The 14,020-nt window shown below is 38.5% G+C and overlaps 1 protein-coding gene across 3 annotated transcripts in view; it reads right to left on the bottom strand.

Annotated features, from left to right (window-relative positions):
* Positions 1 to 14,020, bottom strand: part of USH2A (usherin) — a 742,577-nt gene that overhangs the window by 283,783 nt on the left and 444,774 nt on the right. The window lies entirely within an intron of this gene.

The raw sequence follows: 14,020 nt of genomic DNA, 5'->3' as shown, positions 1-14,020 counted from the left end.
GACTGCTCCATGGAATGATTCTCTTACACACTCACACTGTTCACACTCCTGAGTTCCCCAGTATTCAAATTGTGAATAAATGTCCTCATTCCACTGCTGTGTTTTTAATCTGTTCACAGAAAAATAAAAAATTAATATAGGGAGAAAGGATTCATTCATTCATTGATTCATCCTTCTTTTACAAAAACAGGCTTCCATGCCCTCTTTCTTTCAATACAGTTATTTTTTAATTTTTAACATTATTAGATAAATTAAGTCTCTCTTTGTGAGTGCAAATTATGTAAACTCAGAAGATTGTACATCTGAATCACATCTATTCGTTTCCCTTGGGATATAGAGGGCATGAACACAAAAAGTTTCCATTTTGATACAGGCCAAAGGAGAGGGCAACTTGGTAATTAGCAATAGTGACCCCACTGTTGTTACACACTAATGTTTTGGGTAAATGTATTTGAACATTTGATGTTCTAATGAGATTTCCTGTTTCATACCTATACGAAAGCCCTACAAGAGCAAAACAGATGAGAAAACTTACATTTTCTATTACAAGCCAAAGAAATAAGTTTAAATTACAATGCATGTCACTGGAGAGCTGAAAGTTCAGAAAGAGAAATATTTTCAGAAAAGTTGAATGAGCCTTTTCTCCTAAAGAAATAGAGGTTATTTTTAATATTCTTTTCATCTAATTAGGGTTCATCTTAGAAACTTATAGGCAAAAATGAAAGAAGTTCTTCAAAATACTTGGTTGGCAAGTAAGTACTTATATCCATGCTGAGACCCAAGCTGAGAAAGGATGGTCCAACCGGCTAATTTTTGCCATTACTCCATAGACTGTAGACTACATAATATTGTTTTTGCTTAATGCTTCCTTGTAAAGCTGTAAATATATCTGCTTTAACTGAATTCCCACCCCTCCCCCCGACATTAGAATGTAAACTTTAAGCGCATGGGTCATGTAGTTATATGAGGGGAACTCTCCAGTTCATTGACCACAGGTTTTGAACACCTGGTATTTCACCCAAACAATACTCTTGGAATTACATGTGACACAACAGTAGAGTCAAGTCACATCTTCAGATCCTTGTTGACTAGTGAAGCCTAGAAATCTGCTACCTCTGCTAAGAGAGGAAATGAGCCATCAGTGGAGGATGCTTCAAATAAACAAAGAGCACAGGGCTCAGAACCAGGTTTTTGTCGGTAGGTCTGAATTCTGGTCTCTGCCATTCAGTGGTTGCATGAGCTTAACAAACACATTGCAAGACAATCTCTGGTCCTCAGCTTTCTCATATGTAAATAGGGATGATAATAATAGCACTTCCCTTAGAGAGTAAAATTAAATGAGTTAATACAGGTTAAAGAGCATCTACACTTGGGAAGTGCGAAGTGTGAGGAATCACTACAGCAAAGAAAACTATTTTTCCCAAATAGATGATTTCAAGATCTTAACTGTTCTCTCGACAACTGGAAACTGTATCAGCCTCCTCCTTGGAGCTGTATTTGTGAATTCCTAGAAGGAAAAATCATTAACTATGAGGCCTACTAGCCAGCCAATCCTGGAATTCAGGATAAAGATGTAACTGACTTGAGGAACACATTTCAAAACCCCACAGAGGAGGTGCAGCCACAAGATGCTCATTAAGGAAAATTCCCCAGAGGGAAGAGACTCAGGTTTTAGTTACGTGGAGTTCCTTATAACAGCTGTTCTATGAAGAAATCGAAGAGCAGAGGAAATTCAACTGACAGCATCTTCACAGTAGGGCCAATTAGTGTTTCTCAGTGCATAAAACTTCATGCCTGTTGCTCTCTCCTGCCACAGGTAGGACTCAACACCTGGAATCGGTCATGCATGGTATCTCTTCCTGCCCCATTCTGGGAGAGAGAGAGAGAGAGTGAGAGCGAGAGAGGAGCAGAGAGAGAGGGAGTCACAGAATCCAAAGCAGCCTCCAGGCTGTCAGCATAGAGCCCTACATGTGGCTTGGAACTCACAAACCGTGAGATCGTGACCTGAGCCAAAGTCAGACGCTTAACCAACCAAGCCACCCAGCCATCCCTCTTTGAAGGTATTCTAAAGATGATCTAGTTCAGTGTTTTCAGACTTGGGCATGCATCCAGACTTAACCTGGTGGTGGTTGGATTGGCAGGGAGGTGGCATCTAATAAATTATAGAATGTATGGCTCCACTCTCCAAATTTCTGATGTTGGCAGAATGAGTATGGGGCTCCAGAGTCTGCATTCCGAACAAGTTCCCAAATAATGCTGATATTCCCCTCCTGGGATCAGTCACACTGTGAGGACCACTGGTTTCATTCAAGTCTTCCATTTTAAAGGTGGGAAACCTGCATTAGAGTCAAGTAAAGTTACCTAAATCCGACCTAATAGCTAATTAGTGTAAGAGGCGTTGCTAGAGCTCAGGTCTCTGAGACATGGAAATAGAGAAGTGTCTCAGAAAATGGCCACATGTGGTGACTCTGAAGAGGACCTTCAGAACGGGGTCAGCAATTTTATTGTCTTAGTCATTATTATTTCATTTCACATCAGGTTTGCTTCCTGAGGCTTCTACATTTGAGAGCTCAAAGAGAAGCCAACACAGATGTTCAGTTGCCACAGTTCGGTATGATTTTCAAGAAGTCAAGAGGCTTCTCTAAATGCTGATTACTCTTTCCTTTCTCTCAAGCATCTTGTGGTTTAACTGCTTTTGTTCTCAAGTGGCACAAACCCAATACATACAGGCTTACATAAGGAAAGGGGTTGGCTCTTATAATAGAAAAATCTAGGGAAAGCATTGGTTTTAGGCAGAGGGGGTCAATGATGTCTCCAGAATCCAGTCTACCTCTTTCTCTCAGATTTCCTCCGCTTTCTCCCATGCTGGCTATATTCTCAGACTCTTTGGGGGCAAAATGACCTGCAGTAGATTCAACCCAATTCCAGATTCAATCCCAGAGCACGGCAGAACCTCTGTTGGCTACACTGGTTTACTGTATCTCATTACTTCTAAATGGAAAGTTTGTAAATCCCCCCCCCCTCAAAAAAAAATCCCTGTGGTCAGGGGAATATGATCTCATTGACTAGACTTGGTAATAGAGTCAACTCCACACACAGCACATGTTCTGGGCATGGGGGCCCAGGGTGCCCAGAGGGAAATTAGAGCAGTGTCATCAAAAGAAAGAGTGGGAAGGGTGAAGGCACAGTTGGGTACAAAAATAACACAAGGCCACTATGACTCCTTGGAGGCATGACAGTAAACATTACTAATTTCCTACCAAGTGCCTAGAGCCAAGATAATTGAGAGAGGGAATTTGGAAAGAAGGGGAGGCAGGAAGGCAGGAAGGAAAGAGGGAAAGAAAAAGGAAAGGAAGGAAGGAGGGAGGGAAGAAGGGAAGGAAGGAAGGAGGGATGAAAGGAAGTAGGGAAGGGAGGGAGGAAGGAAGGAAAAAAGGGAAGAAGGGAGGGAATGAGGGAGGGAATAAAAGGAAAGAAACAAAAGAGAGCAGATCCATTATGACTACTTCTATCTACAACTGTTCACCCACTCATTCCATCCTTAGCATGGATTTATACTGTAGTAGATGAGCATTGTACATACACAGGAAACATCTGAATAAAAATGGAAGGCAGTGTAAATTCTCCAGTGATTGTCCAAGTGTGTGAGAGGATTGCTCTCGTAAAGTAAGCACTAGATACCCTCACATTTCTAGTTTCATTTGTCCCAATTAATGAATAATCATGAATATCATAGTGGCTACAGTGAATGTGTTTACTGTTGTCACAGTCTGTTGTTCGTTAAGTTTTAACAAAACTCTAGAACTTTTTTCCCTTCGTAGAGATACAATAAAGATTTTCTAGAGCTTCCTAATGAAAAGAGATGGAAATATGGCCTATAAGTACCTATGATACATTAAGAACTTGTGTCACTTTTCTAAAAGTGTTTATACAGACAAGTAAATGCTCATAGAATTGTATGCAAGTCAGGCATAGATTCTGTCTAGGATAACAAAGGAAAAAGAAAAGAATAAGATATTATTTTTAAAAAATAAAGCAAAAATTTCTTTAGGGCACTATAAGAATTCAAATAAAACTTCAAGTTGCTTTTAAACTGCAGAGCCAGTCAGACAGACATGATTTTTTTTAAACTTAAAGTTACAGATAACCTTTATTCCAAGATAAAAAACAGAAAAGGGAGTTGTACTTATTCTTTTTAAAAAAATATGATTTTAAATATCAATGGAACTTACAGAGATAATACTTCCCACCTCTCTCCCCTGGTAAAGTAGGAAAAATGTGATTTCTTTTTCTTTCTTTCTTTTTTTTTTTTTTTGTCTCTCCCTCTTGCCCCAGGATGCTCTAAAGATAGCACTTAATTGTGTGTGGGTGTGTGTATTTCTACACAAACCACAGGAGAGTATGCAAATGTGAGAAGCTGGCAGCCCTTTCCTGGAGGCTTGTTGAGTCCATAGCAAGCACACTTCAAAGTTCCAATTCGATCTTCTTCATGGCTCAGAAGTTAGTCCCTTTCTACAGTGTTTTTATAAGGAGGAAGCTCATTGTCAGGATGGTGACATGAAGATTGAGGAAAATTTTCACAAATTATGAAATAGAAATGTATCCTTCTCCTTGGCTTATGTAATGTAATTTTACAAACACACATGCACACGCGCGCGAGCACGCACACACACACACACACACACACACACACACAAAGAGCAAGGTGAACTAACAATTCTTAAAAGGTAAAGGTAAGATTTTTCATGAAAAGATTTGAGAGCATGTTTGAGACAGTTACAAATACTTTGGTTCCGTTATCATAACATATCTGGGATTAAGCATAGGTTAAACTAAATGGCCTGGCATATGTTTTCAAAAGTACACTATTTATTTTATTAAGAATTTAAATGCCATTTATTCATTGCATCTGCCTACTTTATTACCTTCAACGGATTGATTTTTCCAGGGGGAAAATAGCACATTTCGAAGACATACACAGAAGTAAAACATTATGCACAACTACTCTACAGATTCATATGGACTGAATGCAATATAAATTGTGAAGCGTTTAATATACTGAAGGTAAAGAGGGGCACCTGCGTGGCTCAATCAGTTAAGCATCTCACTCTTGATTTCAGCTCAGGTCATATCTCGGGGTTTGTAAGATCAAGCCCCGCGTCGGGCTCTATGCTGACAGTGCGGAGCCTGCTTGGACTTCTCTCTCTTCTCTCTCTGCCCGTTGCCACTTGTGCTCTCTCTCTCAAGAATAAATAAACATTTAAAACATATATACTGAAAGTAAAGACAAATCATCTGTTTATGTGATGTAATGTTGTTGTTTTAAAGAATGCAATTCCTCACAACCTTGTATCTTCATTGTGGCTTTTACATTTTAAAAGGCAGTTATGGGGCACCTGGGTGGCTCAGTCCTTTGAGCATCTGACTTCAGCTCAGGTCATGATCTTGTAGTTTGTGGATTCGAGTCCCACCTAGGGCTTTGCACTGATAGCTCAGAGCCTGCTTGGGAGTCTCTGTCTCTCTCTCTCTCTGTCCCTCCCCCGCTTGAGTTTTCTTTTTTTCTCTCTCTCTCAAAAATAAATATTAAAATAGGGGTGCCTGGGTGGCAAATTCGGGTAAGCATCCAACTTCAGCTCAGGTCATGATCTCAGGGTTTGTGGCTTTGAGCCCCATGTAGGGCTCTGTGCTGACAACTCAGAGCCTGGAGCCTGCTTCAGATTCTGTCTCTATCTTTCTCAGCCTCTCCCCTGCTTGCCCTCTGTCTCTCTGTCTCCCAAATATAAATAAACTTTACATTTTTTAAATAAATAAATAAACATTAACATAAATAAAGACATTAATTAATTAAAAATGCAGTTAATTTCATCTTTCCTTCAAAATCTTTCCTTTCCCCCTGAATAAGATAATATACCATTTTAGCCTATTTATTTTGTTTCTAACCTACAGTTTATTTTTTAAATTGCCATTCCTTTCTATTCATTTCATCTTTAAGATATCTCATGGCCACCCACATGCTGAAGTTTCAACTTAACACCTCGTACAGTGGATTCACAGCACATGAAACATAGAAAGTACATGCTGATGGAACCTTTATTTGCACTCTGCAAGCAAACTTTTACAATTTTTAGAACTATTAATGCCATAAAAATGTACTATATTGGACATTGTACTACTAAATAGAGATTTTAAAAGGCATAAAAATAGTTTATAGTACTCTGCTATAGAGAACGAGGAAAGTATAAGACAAAACGGAATTTACATTTGCAATTCTTATTATTTTGTGTTTATTTGTTTTTTGGTCTCTTCCTGCTTTTTGAGCTTCTAAATGCTTCTAATTCTCTTAGGGCTTCTGCCATAAAATGATATCATTCTCTTTATGGTTGGTCCATAGCATGACCCACACCATTTTTTTTTAAAGGTCTTAGGGATTTCTGTTGAGAAAAAAGGAGAGAAAATTCAGTACTTGCCTTTAAAAACTGAAGGAGAAAAATGAATTCACTGAGCACTTCATGCCAAAACTCTCAGGCCCTGTCTAATCAATGGAAGGAGTATGATCAATGATTTCTTTCTCTTTTCTTTCAAAGGCAGAGCTATTGTAATATGTAACCTAAGAGAATTTGATAGCATTGTCCTGTCCCTCTACTGGGGTAGGCTGTCCCCAGGGTGGATCATCATTCAGCTCCATTTTATGCTTTACCTTTTCCTTCTGGTATACAGTAGGCACTCTCTTTACCTACCTTCTCTTAACTGATTCGCTGGATTAATTTTTTTAATTTCCATTTATTCGGTAATATACCAAGATGGATACTCAACTACTCCAGTTCAAGGGCAAAAGTTTGCAGCTTCATTGTATTTTCCAGGGGACTTCATTATATTTTCTAAGACCAACAATTTGTACAATCATGAGAAATAATAAAGAGTGGTTGTATTAAATCGCTAAGTTTTGGGGTGGTTTGTTACATAGTAAGAGATAAGCGTAAAAGCATCCCAGTCTTTTTATGTCTAAACAAAAATTAATTCCATACTTCAATCTGTGAAAAATAAGTGGCTAACATATTATTCTTTTAGCAATATTATTGAGCAAGCATTATGTTACATTTCGAAAAGCAAAGATTTTTAGGTGCCTGGGAGGCTCAGTTAGTTGAGTGTCTGACTTTGGCTCAGATCATGATTTTGGAGTCCATGGGTTCGAGCTCCATGTTGGGCTCTGTCCTGACAGCTCAGAGCCTGGAACTTGCCTCAGATTCTGTCTGCCTTTCTCTCTGACCTACCCCACTCGTGCTCTGTGTCTCTCTCTCCCTCTCTCTCAAAAATAAATAAAAATATTTAAAATTGAGAAAAAGCAAAGATTTTCATTTAGTTATTCAAAAGTGTATTATCTGAGCAACTACCAATCTTTCCTATTCAATGAAAAAGGAAATAAACTTTTAATTCCAAGATTCAATTTTTTAAAATATATATTTAGGGAAAACAAAGAACTGGTGAAAAAACATTGAGTAAAAATTTCAAACTCCTCTCTTTTGCCTAGCATTAACAAAGTTATGAAAGCATTTACTTATGAATAAAATATACATATAAGAGAAATAAAAAATAGTCATAAAAATTGTATCTAATCAGTGTCTCGATATGAATACAGAAGAGGTTCTATTAAGAAAAAATGTGCTCCTTTTCTGCCCATTGAAATCCCAAGATAACCAATGAAAGCTTGATGTAAAAATCATTTATACATTATGATCCAGAGGTCATGGAGGGAGGTGTTAAAGCTATTTCCAAAGGAAAATTACTTTTTATGCTTCTTGCTTACTTTGTCATCCCCACACTACAACCATCCCATCCTTAGCAGGGCTAGTGGCCTGTCCATATTTATGTCAATGCTCGTGGTGAATGTACATGGAAATTGAGATATAAGAGGACAAAATGTAGGAGATCTTCCCAGCGTGTAAAAGACTCTGGTTTTCACTTGTTCACAAGCTTTCAGAGGTAAAGGGTTCTGTACACCCAATTCCAATGGTGCTGGACATCAGTGGGATGTCTTATAACTCAACTCAGTTCTGACACTAACTACCTGGAGATAGTGTTAGATTCCACAGAGTAAGAATTCAGTCCCACAAGACTGAATCACACACATACAAGTTGTCACCCATGCTTCTGACAAAACAGCTATAAATCAGAGATTCCCATGACCCCTCCTTAGGTTTAATTTGCTAGAACAGCTCACAGAACTCAGGAAACCTATTTACTCACTAGACTATTGGTTTATAACAAGGGATATAACCCAGGAGGGAAGGGATGCATAGGGCAAGATTTATGGGCATGGAGCTTCCATGCCCTATTCAAACTGGACATTCTCCTCAAATAGCCATATGCTCTTTTTTTTTAAGTTTATTTATTTATTTTGAGAGAGAGAGAGAGAGAGAGAGAGACAGCAGGAGTGTGAGCTGGGGAAGGGCAGAGAGAGAGAGGGAGAGAGAGAGAATCCCAAACACGGCTTGAAGCCATGAACTGTGAGATCATGACCTGAGCCCAAACCAAGAGTCAGATGCTTAACTGACTGAGCCACCCAGGCACCGCCCCCCCCCCCCCCGACTCCCCTAATATCCTTATGTTCACCAACTTGGAAGCTCTCTGAACTGCATCCTTATTGGGTTCTTATGGAGCCTTCCTTACCTACCTACTGACTAAATAATTGACCATTGGAGACTGATCCAACTTCCAGCCTCCTCCCTTCTTCTCCCTACCCGCCCCCCGCCCCCCAGGACAGGAAGTAGGATGAAAGTTCCAAACTTCTCTGCTTCACACCACTGGCAACCAACTCCCACCCTTAGGTGAGGTCCAAGAGTAACCTTAGCAACATAACAAAAGACACCTTTATAGCTCTCATCACCTAGGAAATTCCAAGGGATCTAAGAGCTCTGGGTCAGAACTGGGGACAAAGACCACACCCGTGTTTCTTATGAATCACAATATCACAAGAGACCTCAAAGGATTCTTAGCAGTAAAATAGAACCAAGAAGGTAGCAAGCACCAAATGTTTATCCAGATAGGCACTGTGCTAAACTATATGAGTTGTGTTGTTTAATCCTCTATCATATGGGAATTACCACTAAGACTGTTTTATGGATGAACAAACTGAGGCTCAGATATATCTGTGGGTTACTCATAGTTGCACAGCCAGAGAGTGAAGGAGGTGCATTCGAATCTAGGTTTGTGGGTTTCCAAACTCTATGCTTTTACAACGTGCCTAACTATTAATTCCAAACAGGTTGCCCTCCTTTTATTTCATTACTGTTTTAGGTGATCAGGGGTAGGATACGGGTCAAGGGAAGAGAAAAAAAATTCCAACAAATTCTAAAAAAACCACCTACAACTGTTTTTCCTCTCTCTGTTTTTGATTCTCTAATAACCCACCTTTGGAAAAGAAACATGTTCCTCAAGCTTGGTATTTTTATGAAGTTTGTAGGTTATAATAATTCTCATCAATTTGAAGGCACAAGTGACAAATTATTTACTGTCGTAGAAAACCGGATTAAGTTCACAAACTTAGGTGGCTCTGAGTTCCTTTCACTGTTACAATAAAGCAGTTCAGAAAAAGATAAATAGAATAAAATTATTCCTTTTGGAAAAATATAAAAGTTTCATAAAAAATCTGTTTCTAGCTCGTCAGTATGGAATTTGTCACTAATCATTTTAAACTATGCCCTTTTATGCTTCTTCTGTCTCTTTTAGCTTTCTGAGTAGTTCTTTGATGTAACAAAGACAGTTTCAGACAAGATTTCAGTTCATCTGGAAAAAAAAAGGTTTAAGTCTGGAGGCAAAATGCAGTGTATTTAAAATTTATATACTCTATAATGCCTTTGTTCTGAACTTGAAGATCCTGCAAAACTTCTAAGCTTCTTTGCCTTCCTCCTCTAAGCTCATTTGTTCTTCCTTTGCTTATTATCATGCAACTGTGACTTTAACTGGTGGTTCCATTGTTTAACTACATGCAGAGTCATGGCTGACCCTTTCTGATCAATTGCCAATCCATACAGGTTTGACTGATAAAAGAGCCAATTAGATTTAAGCAAATTAAGGGACATCACCAATGTCAACCACTTATTAAACTGAATGCTGAATTCCATGCATACAAAACACTAATGCACTGAGCACCATTAAGAGTTGAAATCCTAACCCCATTAGTAACTCCAGACCTTGAAGGGGTAAAGGTCATAGGAAAGTTTCATATTTATGGATTAACATTTGGATTCCATTTTTATTTTTTTAATTTTTTCCCTAGAACTCTTGAACCTTCACTATAATGCTATTCAAGAGCTCAGATTAAATATATTCTTCATTTCTAAGAGTATCTTCGTGCTAAATAGGAGCATTGTTGTTACAAACAACCAAAAAATATAGTAGTTGTAGAAACACAAAAACCTGAGTACACAGAAGTGGGTAGAGATATGTTATGAAGGAAACCTGAAGGAAAAATAACTCCCAGACTCTTGCAGTTGACCGATTAATATTTCAAATACATTTTTAAAATAAAAAATGTATGCTATCGGGGTTTGTCTCTGTGCACCTACGGGCTGAGCTGTTGGCTGTGTGGTCTCACTTGCCTTAATTTCCATCTTCAAAATAACTTGCATTTATCAGGTTGTTTAATCATATTTTTCATTTGTTTGGTCAAAGTTAAGAGCTTTATTTTTTTTTTTTTAATTTTTTTTTTTCAACGTTTATTTATTTTTGGGACAGAGAGAGACAGAGCATGAACGGGGGAGGGGCAGAGAGAGAGGGAGACACAGAATCGGAAACAGGCTCCAGGCTCTGAGCCATCAGCTCAGAGCCCGACGCGGGGCTCGAACTCACGGACCGCGAGATCGTGACCTGGCTGAAGTCGGACGCTTAACCGACTGCGCCACCCAGGCGCCCCAAGAGCTTTATTTTTTGATAAAATGTTATTAAACAACACAACACAATGAAAAAGGAAGACCTGATGGAATTAATCAGGGTTTATTGGTTCTCAAAATTTTTTTCCAGCTTTATTGAAGTATAAACTGCATATTAATCATATTTTTTTCTCATCAGAAAAATAGAGAAAGCCAGTATCAAAATAGTTGTTTCATAACCATCAAATAACAGATGACGTAGCAGGGTAAGAGTTTTTGCACCCTGTCCCCTCACCTCTTTCCAAATTCCTATGCTAACTGTTAAATCTATGCTTACCTAAGTCACCACTATAGGGAGGGAGTCAAAGAGTGATGGGTTGTTGCAACTTGAGGCTATTTCTTACCTCCAATCTCTGTGCCCTCCTTGCAGTCTGGGCCCCAGGTTGCATCTGCATGATCAGAGCATTCCTACATTGGATACTACCTTCAGAGGAGGTCACATTTTCCACAGCTGGTTACAATATAAGGTTGCTCGGATCGAAAATGAGGCATGAACAGGTCTGAGCCATGATAAGTTTACAATTTAAAATGGTTAATTAAGCTATCCTGACTGCCTGATTTACTCATTCACTCACCAATTATTCGTTATGCACCTATGATGCAGATTTGGTCTAGGCACTGAAGATAACATGAGGGGCCCCTGGGTGGCTCAGTTGGTTAAGCACTGACACTTGATTTTGGTTCAGATCATGATCTCAGGATTCCTAAGCTCTAGCCCCATGTGGGCTGTCAGTGCAGGGCCTGCTTGAGATTCTCTTTCTCCCTCTCTCTTTCTCTCAAAATAAATAAATAAACGTTAAAAAAAGTGAATACAAAACAGTCCCTGCTGTGTAGCTCCTTATAACCAGTGATTGTGACAGTCAATCAGATAGGCCATTTCAAAATAATGTGCTTGTACTATAGGATACCTGAGGGCCCTACCTCAGTCTCGGTTGGTAAAAGATAACTTTCTGAAGGCCTTATTTCTAAATTGAAACCTAAAAATATGAGTGGGACTTGGCCAGATCTAGAGGGTAAAGGAAGCTTTCCTGGTCTACATTTGATAGCAAACATTTGATTTAAAAAAATGAGCATTTCTGTTTTGCCTAAGCCTTCCATTATTATATTTTAAACTACACTGAGAAGAAATCATAGCTAAGGGTACTATCATTACACATCTTGCATAACCCAGCATTGAAAAAATAGTAGGAATTTAACATCACCATAAAAGAGACCTAATATTGAAATCAAGGAAATGGCAATAATGGTAACAATCCAAATATAATGGAAAAGTAAATAGCAGATAGAACCTTTTCTGCCCATAAGTTGGTTCACTTCTGTACATCGGTTCATTTATTATTCATTTCTGTACGAAGCACAGTTCACTGGGCAAAGGCATGGAAGATTTCTTTAATAACTCTCAGTACTAATTTAATTCTACTTAAACACACATATTCTAGTGAATGCCACATGCTTTTCAGCATGATTTTATGTGTAAATCAGGATAATATGTTTTCAGATCATTAAGTAAAAGGAAGCATGAACTAAAACCTATTTAATCAATGAGGTGTCACCTTTAAACTGCCACAAGGTCATAAAAAAGATAATTTCAAAGCTATAAGTTTCCTAATTGTAATCAACAACAATCTAATGATGAAAAAAAAGTCTGTCCTAATGGCTGTAATAAACTTGAGCAAATCACTGTCTGTCTTTGAAGACATTTTGCTTCCTCTTTGGGTGAAGTGACATCTCCCCAAATCTCGATTTCTGACTGTGGCAAGTGAATGACTGCAACATACCCAGAGAATATGAGCCTTCAGAACAGTGTGCAATGGCATGAATAAGCCTCCACAGAGTAGAGATAGAAGTGAACTCAGCAGTTGACTTCAGTTCTACTGTACCACTAGAAAAATTTTTCGTTTCTTCCTGTTTGCATAATATTAATTCTTCTACTAACCACTAACAGATACAGGTACAGACTGTATTGAGCTGGCATTAGGTGCTTGTTATGTTTAACTGAATATTATACACACGCGCACACACACACACACACACACACACACACACACACACACAGATTTACCACAAATTATTAGGCGTTCCTAAACAGATGAACAGTGAATTAAATCAGCCTTATTTTATGAATGAGACACAGCTTGCTGTACATTACAAACCATCTAAATCAGTGAGAATGCCATGAAAAGAACATATAAGTCATTAAATTCCCGCATATACTATTAGGAAGGTATTGCTATGTAATTAAAAAATCTCCATTAAAGCACTAATTACTCTTTAATTTTAAAAGTATTATATACCAACATATAGAGTCATCAAATGTTCTTTTTTTAAAAAAATTTTCTTTTGAATGTTTCTTTATTTTTGAGAGAGAGAGACAGAGACAGAGACAGAGTGTGAGTGAGGGAGGGGCAGAGAGAGACTAAGACACAGAATCTGAAGCAGGCTCCACGCTCTGAGCTGGCAGCACAGAGCCCTTGGCAGGGCTTGAACCCACAAACCTGGAGCTCATGACCTGAGCTGAAGTTGGACGCTTCACCAACTGAGCCACCAGGTGCCCTAAGTCATCAGATGTTGTATCACTTCTAGCATGTTGAGTTAGATTTAAAAATGAAAATATGAATACTCAAGGTTTCTTTTCTTGATTTTGTTTTGTATTGTATTTTTGGCCTCAATTCTTAAACAAGCCCCTATCTAAATTCAGTCCCCCTTTTTATTGGTTTATGAAATATGACTCTGAGTTGTTCAGCTCTGTCTCTTTCACACATTCTTAAACAATGCAGCTTCTGCCATATAGAGTTTCAAGTGTTTTGGTAAACATCTATTCATTGAGTCTTATAATGTCATGAAAGATGGATAATGATGAGTCCTTTTTATGATACAGGAGGTATTGAATCTTTCCTTGGGAGAAGGGTTCCATACACATTGCAGGTTAACCCTTAATTTTCCACCAGCAATGAGATTTTTGCTGCTTTCATACCCTTTCTGATGGGAGAGATATTTATCCAGTCCCACTGGTTAACAACATAGTGACGTGCTCCCTTTGTCCAGAGCACCTCCTTCTTGAGGCTGTTAGATTCCATTTGCCTCAGTATTTT

This window comes from Leopardus geoffroyi, chromosome C3 (assembly GCF_018350155.1).
Source record: "Leopardus geoffroyi isolate Oge1 chromosome C3, O.geoffroyi_Oge1_pat1.0, whole genome shotgun sequence".
Lineage (NCBI taxonomy): Eukaryota > Metazoa > Chordata > Mammalia > Carnivora > Felidae > Leopardus > Leopardus geoffroyi.
This window is presented reverse-complemented; position numbering and strand designations above follow the sequence as displayed.